The following is a 9,691-nucleotide window of genomic DNA, read 5'->3' on the forward strand; positions in this document are numbered from 1 at the left end:
TTTTGAAATATCACGTATATATATATATACATTAAATCTATATCATAGAAATAAGACTGATGTGAATGTGGTTTGTTCTAGATGCCAGTCGGTCCGTGTTTGGTTCCCTTTTGGCCTAGAATCTTTTTGAATGAGTGTGTGTGACTGCTGAGAATTTTCTCGTCAACATTATTGTGCATTGCATTGTGTGTGTGTTTTAATTGAGGTTTTTTGTTGTTGTTGTTGTTGTTGTTGTTTGTTTTGTGTGTTTGTTTTTTTATTCTAGTGAGTACATTATTACTATTTCTACTATTATGCCAATGTTGAAGGTGATTAATGATTTGAGCTGTCGGCCTTGTTGCGTTCGTTGGTTGCCCAACCTTCTTGTCTTATCTGTACTTTTACTACTTCTTCTTACAGGTAGTTAGTCTTAGTACAGTCTTAGTACAGCATGCATAGAATGACAGGCATAACCCACTTGGAAATTGTCCCTTTGTCCATTCATTCCTCTACTGACAGATTTTTTTTTGGCGATTTTTACTTTGTCATATATGCGATTCGTCTTTTTTAGTGGGGTTCGGGTTTTTTTAATAATTTGGCTGGCTTTCCTGTAATAGTCATATTGTGCTGCCATACCCTTTGTATTTTCGATTTGCTGTTATGAATCCGCCCACCCCCCATTTTTAACTGCTTTGTTGAAGTTTTGTACTATTTCTTTTTTTTTCTTTTCTTTTCTTTTCTTTTTCTTTTTTTTTTTTTTTTTTTTTTTTTTTTTTTTTTTTTTTTTTTTTTTTTTTTTTTGTCTCTAGTCCTTTTGTAAAAGTTATTATCAATGTTTTATCGGGAGATGGTTCTTTTCCCCTCACTGTCTACCTTTTTTTTTTACCTCTCTAGTTCCTTCTCTTTAATTTCTTACAGCCTAAGTGCAAAGCACACAATTGTGTTTTTGGCTCAATTTTGTAATACCCTCATCGCTTTTTCGTCTGGGGTTGGTCTGCGGTAACTTTTTTTTGTCGTCAACACTTTCTGGCTATTTGTGCAGCCTCCCCACTACTTTCATTCTAAAGGTAAATGTCATTTCTTCATGTTTTAAGTTTTTAAAAAAGGGCAGTATTGTTGAGCTGTTTCTTTTGCAAGTCTTTTCACAACACTTTAATCTTTTAATTATCTCCCATTATTTGTTCACGTATCTGCTTTTCTCCTTCCCTCTATCTTTCTGGAGGTTTTTTCTTTCTCCTCAATAAATTTATTCCGCTGTTTTTTTTAAATATCATAGTCATTCCAGCTCAGTTCGGTGAACACTAATTTCTGTCTGCGCGTTGTGCTTTACGTCTTTACATCAAGTTCACGTACTAAAAGTACACATCAGATACGTCTCTATGTGTGCATCGACGAATTGACGAAGCAGGGTCCATCGGTTTTTTGCTCATTCCGTTTTTTATTGTATCATTTTAACAAAACTGCTTGAACGTTATTTATAGATAGCATGTTGAGTTTTGCAGTGACACAATGGTTAGTTCTTATAGAAAATATGGGGGGGTTCTGTTTTATTTGTGTTGTTCACTGGGACGTTGAAATCAAACGTTGCAATTCGAAATTTCACTGCCTGATTCTGTTGTTGTAGGCTGTAGGTTCCATTGCTTGGTCTTGTGCTGTCGGGTTGTCAGTGGGTTGCGCGCAGAGTTGAAGTAAACAGCTGGCTTGGGTGGAAGGAAGGTCATGAATGAAGTGTGAAGGAGATGAGTAGTGGAGTAATAGAAAGATGCTCACAGCTCAAAGAAAAAGAGAAGGCTGGATGCTCACAGCTCAAAGAAAAAGAGAAGGCTGGATGCTCACAGCTCAAAGAAAAAGAGAAGGCTAGATGCTCACAGCTCAAAGAAGAAGGCTCAGTGGGGACTGTTGCTTCCAATGTCAGTTTTTTTCTTAGTTCTCCGGATACGGCTGCCTCAGCATCAGTTTTTTCCCCCTTTCCACATGCTCTTTGGGTTCAGTCTTGTAAGGAAGCGTTTTCCCTTTGGGTTTTTTTTTTAAGTTTTCAATTTTTTTGTTTTCATCCATTGCACAAGGTTGTTATTGGTTTTAAATTTAAATTGTGTTCCAGTATTGTTGTTGTCAGTTAGTTCTGTGAGTGTTTACAATTTGGAATTTGTCACTTCTTCATATGTGGAAATAGTGGAGGAAGTATGAGCCGCACGCACGGGTTATCATCAGTGATTTTAATATCTGGAGGGGGGTTTTTTGGGTTGTTTTTTTTTTTTACTGTAGTCTGATGTGATGTGACCATTACTACTGCACGACCTACCCGTAAAGTTCAACTTAACGACTGTCTTAGAAATAAAAGTCTCCTCTTTTGGAATGGCCAGGGTCTTATAAATGCTCAAGTTGCTGTACTTTGTCTGGAATCAACTGTTAAGTTCAATTCATCAATTGTATTAGAAATAAACGTCTCCTCTTTGGAACGTCCAGGGTCTTATATAATGCAGAGGTTTGCTAGACTTTGTGTTGAACTCTTGTATCCTTTTTAGGTAGAAGTTAAGATGTTGTGTGTGTTTGAGGTTAGGGGGGGGGAGGGGGGTGTATTCTGAGACGAGAGCTGGACTCTCCCTGTTATGTTGGGCGGGTGACACGGGCGTGTATTTCTTTCAGTGCAATAAACAAGGAAGCAATTGGGTGGGGGGTTTTTTCCCCCTTCCACGTGTCTTGTGTCACTGCATGCTCTGATTTCTGACTTTTTTAACTCGCTGCGCCAGTCAGTCAGCCAGCGTCGCGCGTAACAGATTAAGTACTAATGTCAGCGATCGCGCAATAGTGGTAGGGTCGCAATAGTGACAGGCTCGCAATAATGATAGCGTCTCTAAGTGCTGCAGTATCTAAAAAAAGTTTTCTTTCCCATCTGTCTGTTCTTTGGAGCCAGAGAGAAGGACTGTGAGGTAGCCCCCCTTCTGTGCTCGTATTGACTGAAATCAAGAAACGCATGACCCACCTTAATTTTTTCCCCCCGCCCACATCCCCCCTTTTTCGCCTTCGTAATGGAGATAATTCGGATGATGTGTATTGTTGATGCGGTGGTCGCTTAGTGAAGACATGTGAGACTTTGAATAAGGACCGGGCCACGTCTGATGCGGAACGTTGATGCCCATGTCAGAAAAAGTAGGCCTAGTATGGATTGGTTGGACGGAATCTATTTGCTCTTTTTTTTTGGCAGGTGTTGATTGTTGGGAACAAGTCTTTTGTTTGTGTGTGTATTTGTGTGCGTGTGTGTGTGTGTGTGTGTCATAGAGTGTGTTGTTTGCCTGTCTGCAGCTGTGTGGATTCTATCAGTGTGCTGTCACATTGATCACAGATTGTGTTTTGACCACATGAATGTTATCATCATCATTGTCATCATTATTATTACTGTTATTATAATTATAATTGCTTTTTGTCCTTATACTACTGCCCTCTCTCCCAGTGCATAAACAAAGTAACTCTCTGTGGAGCCACTGTCGTTTTGCTTGGGCAGACTTGACTTTCTCATCCGTTTATTGTACTTCTGTGCTACTATTTACTCTTGTTTGACTTTTCTGCTCTGTAGTGAGTTGTATGAGCATGTGCAGTGCTTTGCCGTAGCTTGGTGTTTTTTTTATCTCAAGTGCTACCCCATTTCTCCCAATACCCCCCTCCCCATCTCTACCCCTTTTGTGTAGTTGCTCAAACAAGACGCCCCTCAAGAGTGCATTAGCGAGTGATTTCCCATCGAGAAATAGCTTTGGTGGTCAGAGAACATTCTGAACAGCAGGATATACAGTTCAGAACATTTCAACTGCTTAGTGTAAGACTCCGCCACATGCCATTTTGAAGTGACGTGTGACAGAGTCTTTTGCCGAGCAGACGATTTGTCTCTTATTTTTTTTAGTCCTTTGCCGTGCCTTAAAGACTTTGTTACTCCTGAAATATTGTCTTCATGGAAAGAACAAATGATTCATGTCATGTATTCCGTCTGTTGGACCAAGGTCTGTAGTGTCATATAAAAGGAGGCCTTAGAAATATTCAGCTACACTCAGAAATTACTGTGCCAGACTTTAGGATGATAAGAAGTAAGATCTCTAAAGACGTCATTTTTGATGCCATGGTAAAAAAGAACCCACCAAAGACAAATAGAAACATAGCCATAGATAACAGACTGGGAAAAATCGGTCTGGCTCTTTACTTCTGGCAGGACCAGCATTTTGCCACTCTGCACTTTGTGTCTGATAATTATTTGTATCTCACTGCACATTTCTGGATGTACCTGGCCACATGTAAGCAGTAACCAACCAATAGCTTTATGACTTGCCTCGTTGGCCACACTAATGCTATGCAGCGCACCGCATATCACTTGGCTGCCCTCAAAGCATTCTTCAGATCAGCTCCACTAGGAATTAGAAGCACAAAGGGCAAGGGAAGAGCTTGTGGGAAGGGGGTAGAGGAGGGAGTTTGAGAGAATGGTGATGCTGTTTTTGAAACCAGTCAACTGATATGGCTTTTTCCCTCCCCAAATTCCTTAATCTAGCTGGATTTGATTACCTATCAAAAGTCTTTTAGGGATTTGCCTAGCTGTCACCTCCTGTTCAGAATGTAACCGTTCAGAAGTTGACAATAAAGAGAATGACCCACTAATATTTGAAAGCAAGAAAGAGAAGCAAGGTTATCACTGTGCATGCTTGTACAATCGCCCAAGGGGCTCTGGTGGAGAATCTCCCTGGCCCCGGGTTCAGAGTTCAAGGACTTGTCTGTTCCCCCCCGGATGGACCTCCGTGTCCACTGTGATTTATTTATTCAGACCTTTTTGGCTTCTATTTGGCCTTTTGGGAAGATGAGAACAAGGAGATGATGTTGATGATGATGAATGTGTTAAACGGTCCTCGCGATTGTAGGGTTTGTTAAATGATTGTTTCGATTTTCAAGCTAGATCCCTTCGCCTGTAATACACTCATTGTTGTATTTCTCCATGGTTCGATTAGTGTGTGGAAACCTCTTGGTCTCTTAGAGCTCTTTGCCACCAGGCTATACTTGATAACCTTTTGCAGGGAGAAAGAGAAAGACTATCCCTTTATTCTGGCTTTAGCCATGACCGTTTGCATCCCTGCCAAGTGTACTAGGGATGGGTACTGTATGTTCAGAATTAATTTGCATTCGGTACTTTGCTGAGAGAAAATTTTGTTAGTAAATGAAGTTTTTAAAAACTTTTATAGGGCGTGTGCTCTTTTAAATTAGGCAGATTTTGATCTTCTAATTTGTAGATTGTAGGCTATTGTCAAATGCATCATCTCCTTTGAGCCTTTTTCCCATCAGTGCTTTATTGAAGCCGTTGTACTTCTGTCATTTTCAAAGAGGGCATTGGGTGAGCACTCTTAATACTTCCAGTCACCTTTTACACTGAACGTGTGCTAAACGATATTGGTCTTTGTCACAAGTGCTGTCCTCATTTGGTAGCGGTGAGGCTGGAACTATTTAGAAATTTTTGACTTTGATTACCACAGGGTTTTTGAAGAGGCTGTCTCTTTTCTGAGAAGTGGCATTGTGAATGTTCTCCCTGAGCTCCTGCTGGGAGACACTTCTTGCTCATTCTCTCAGCTCCTAAGCAGTTCCCACTCGGCTCTTTTGGCAAATGTGCTGTGTTCTTTTTTCCGTCAGCTCCTTTTGTTTCTTTTCCGAGAATGGATGATTTTTTTCATTCTCCTTCATCTAATTTTTTTTTTCTTTTTCTTTTTGTACATGTCGTTGTCCTTCTTTTCATGCAGAAGAGACAGGTGTAAATGTCTTTAAAGTTCGTATTACTGACGTTTTAAAACATTTTTCTTTTAAAGATTTGATGTCCGTTGTTTTTATGACAGTGGCAAGTTTGCTGCACTGTTGTTTATGTTCATTGATTCTGTCCACCTGCCATTTTGCTGTCCTTGTGATTGGTTTCTTTCTGCCATCTCTTAACTCTTGTAGCACATGTGTTTTTTAGTATTAAAAAAGGTCTAATAATCTGTGCTCTCTTAAACATGAAACATTTTATCCCTTTTCCATTCAAAATGTGCATTTTTCACCCATCTTTCATGTTGGAAAATAAAAAGATTTTGTGAAGAAAACAATAACACTTTTGTGTGTGCTGTTATTTAAGAACTAAACAACGGTCAGATGAAAAGTGACCAATGATCGCTGGTCGCTTTATCTGCCCTGAGAGCCTCGCCAACCCACCCTCCCTCCCCCCCTCTCCCCTACTAACTAGCCTGCCAATGTCCCTGTCTGTCCACCACCTCTACCAGTCCCTCCTCCCGCTCGCTGGCCGTGACATAAGCCAAGTTGTGACACCTCACCCCCTCCTCAAAGTAGTTTGGATTCCCTGCCCTGATTGCAACTGCCTTCCTGATTGGTTCTAACCTCACCTGTGTGCGGTGACGATGACGATGTGGCAGAAGTAGCTTTGTGCGGCAGGCGGCCCTTACTCTGTTGATCTTAGTGAGGACTGAGCACGCCCCCGTCCCCCCTTCCCCTTTCTTCAAGAGTTTCTTTCTCTCTCTCTCTCTCTCTCTCTCTCTCTCTCTCTCTCTCTCTCTCTCTCTCCCTCCCTCCCTCCCTCCCTCCCTCTCTCTCTGTTCTCCTTATAATATGTCTCTGCTCTTTACCCACAACTGTTGGACATTTAAAGCTGCTGATGACCTGTGCGCTGTTGTAGTGGATAGCACATTTTCCCTGGCAGAAAATGTTTTAATTTCTCGTCACAGACTATGGAGGACTAGATTTATTCCAAATTTTAATCAAAACCAACGTGAGCAGTTTCAGCATTTTTCAATCAGCTTATTGGACATCCTTTAGATCTGAGTGCGTAATATTATTTACACATTATTGCACATTTTTCATTCTTTGTAAAGTAGTCGTCTAAAAGTTTGAGCCTGTCTATACAATTATCTTTTCCCGAAAATTGTAACTGTCTCCGGAAAGTGGGTGTTTTCACAAACAAATTTTCCTCGTCACAAATGAGTAAGAAAAGCATGTGGAGAACCAGCTGCCAGAAATTAAAGATGTCAAGTCCATCCTCTACAGCCTGGTACAATTATTCTAGATATAAACAAATCTCATGGATGTCCCCTGTGGGGAAACTTTGAGTGACAGCACCAGATGTGTTGTCGGGCTAGGTTCTGTTGAGGACTTTGTTGTAATGTGGTCATTGGCCATAAGAGAAATAAGCGATCAGATTTTCTATATTTTAGAATATTTAGCTTAAACTGTTGCAGGTTGAAGATACTTGAAATATTTTGAAAAGTGACGGGTTCCCCAACTCACAGCGTGTCAGGGGTGAATCGGTAGAGAGTTGTTTTTAATTGGAGGAGAGTTGTTTGAGTCATTTATTTTATACAAATCTTTTATTTTGGTAACATGAATAGACTTGTTACTCCATTCCTGCAGCAGAATTTTGTTCTTTGAGAGATGCGTGCCCCTTTTCAATACAGTGTAGGTTTCTGTCAATGCTTGCTATCTTTTAGAATCTTTTCGAAGTTTTTGTTTTTATGGAGTGGAAATAATACTGAAGACATATAACAATTTTGGACATTGTCTTATCATGCTTGTCTCTCCCTTAACTATGTTTGTTGATGGAGATGGAACATGAAAAAGGTTAACTTGTGCTGGAGTTCATTGTGTGCATCTGTGTGCGCGTGTGTGTGTGTGTGTGTGAGAGTTAGGTTATTCCGCTCTACTTATGAAATACACAAGTGACCACTGTTTAATTTGTCGTGAACGTTTTATTATTCGAGCAGGGCAAATAGTGAACCTTATTGCTCATAATTGATTATATCGGATCGATAAAAGACAATTCCATCCATGTGTTGTATGGCAACTTTTGACCGTCAAGCGAGAAATACAGCCGGCCCGTTGAGATGTCTTCAGATCTCCTGACAAAAAAGTTGTTCGTTAATAAATAAAGTGTTTCCTAAACTGTTTTTAAAAAAAGGATAAATTCTATTTTTAGTTTTCAGAGGTTGTCTAGACTCTTTATGCTTTGTAAAGAAGATGTCTAAGAATTTAGCCCTGGAAGCTTCATAGCTAGCTTTGAGGGACAACGTTCTTGTTTGGGGAATGGGGAGGGGATGGAATGTGCTGTTAGTAAGTTATTTATGTAGAACTATCTTTAAAATGCAAAGAAAAGCTTGCGTTTTTTGCCTTAAGATATGTCGACATGTAAGGGGTGAAAGGGGAAGGGAGTCCTAGATATGTGTGGGTTGGCTCCATTGTTGCTAAATGTAACAAAAAATAAGGTGAGTCTTTGTCTAGTTTTATTGAGGAGGTTTAATCGACTAATTATATGTTCAGGCAGATCAGTGCACCATGGTTGGCAAAGAAAATGTGCTGCTTTGGCGAGGTGGGACATTTGTAATCATTACAAGTTGCTTGCTATTATTTCCTGCACTTTTCTCTCTTTAACTTGCTAGTAGCTTCTTGTGGTAGTGAGAAAGGTCAAAAACAGTTTATGATGAACTATAATAATAATTTTTTTTTTTTAAGATACATGAAAAATGGAAAAAAAATGACGGAATTTTTAATTTTATTCCGACTCTTCTTCCTCTCTTCTGTTTGGTTGCTTCTGCTACAAGTATAACTCCTACATGCTCAGGCTGAAAGCTTTTACTTTACCTGTAGTGGCTGTGCTGCCCTCTGCTGTTTGACTTATTGTCCACTCCTGTAATGTTGCCCACTGATTGACCACAGGCAAGAAGGACTGATGTGATGGAAAGAAGATAACATGTAGAAAGTATAAAGGGAGAACAAACACCTCATACAGCTTGATTTATCATTTCCCAGGGGTTGCTGAATAGAAGTTTTCTAAACGAGAAGCCCTCTGTTAGTTCTCTTTTCACTTTTTTTTTAGGTTGTTTCACACACATTATCTGGTTTATATCATTTTCAAGAAGTGCCAGATCTGAAACAAAACCTCAGTGATCATGGTTCACCGTTCATTTCTTTGCTCGGATGCTCTCCCAAAAACCCCCCAAACAACAACTATTATCCTGGTTGATCATCTCTGCTTAATACTATACAAAAATGTCAAAATAATTGTGGGTGTTTAATCTCTCAAAAAGTCTTCCTTTTGGGCACAAGCAGCTCAAGACATTGGTGATTTAGATATTAAATTCTAGGTCTCTGGTCTTGTGGAGAATTGCACGTAAATGAAATGACTATTCTTCTACCGGCCACATTTGCTAAAGTATGTTCTTATCACTCACAGGTGTAGAAAACTAAGTTTAATTGAACCGGCTCTAACGAACACCTGTTCAAGAAAATCACCTGTACAAACAACCATCTCCCACCTTACCTCCTTGCATTTTTGTATATTATAATTACCTGTCCTAAGGAACTCCTACCCAAGAAAATCACTTGTTAGAACCCCACCCCTTAGTCCCATTCTAACCGCACTATTGAAGAGGACCTCCTGTGTAAGGTGACCCCCTTTCTCCACAACAAAGAGTGGTCTTCGTGGACAGGTTTGACTGTATGTAAAAATTCCTTCTTGTAACATCAGTACAACAACAGCAACAGGGGTCGGTGCTGCTCCCATCTAACAAAACCACAATGGTAACCCTCGGCTGACCAGACAGTCAGCTTGACCTCTCATCCCCTTTGACTTCCAGCTGACCTGACACATCAACCTTCAACTAGCTTTGCTCTATAAAGTCTTACTATAGTCTGCTCCCCCCCAGCAGCCCTC

At 40.2% G+C, this 9,691-nt stretch overlaps 1 protein-coding gene across 1 annotated transcript in view; it reads left to right on the forward strand.

Annotated features, from left to right (window-relative positions):
• The window catches only part of LOC101846151 (calcium-transporting ATPase sarcoplasmic/endoplasmic reticulum type), a gene marked incomplete in the record, with an annotated part of 106,523 nt that overhangs the window by 85,605 nt on the left and 11,227 nt on the right, over positions 1 to 9,691 (forward strand).

This window comes from Aplysia californica, unplaced genomic scaffold (genome assembly GCF_000002075.1).
Source record: "Aplysia californica isolate F4 #8 unplaced genomic scaffold, AplCal3.0 scaffold00371, whole genome shotgun sequence".
Lineage (NCBI taxonomy): Eukaryota > Metazoa > Mollusca > Gastropoda > Aplysiida > Aplysiidae > Aplysia > Aplysia californica.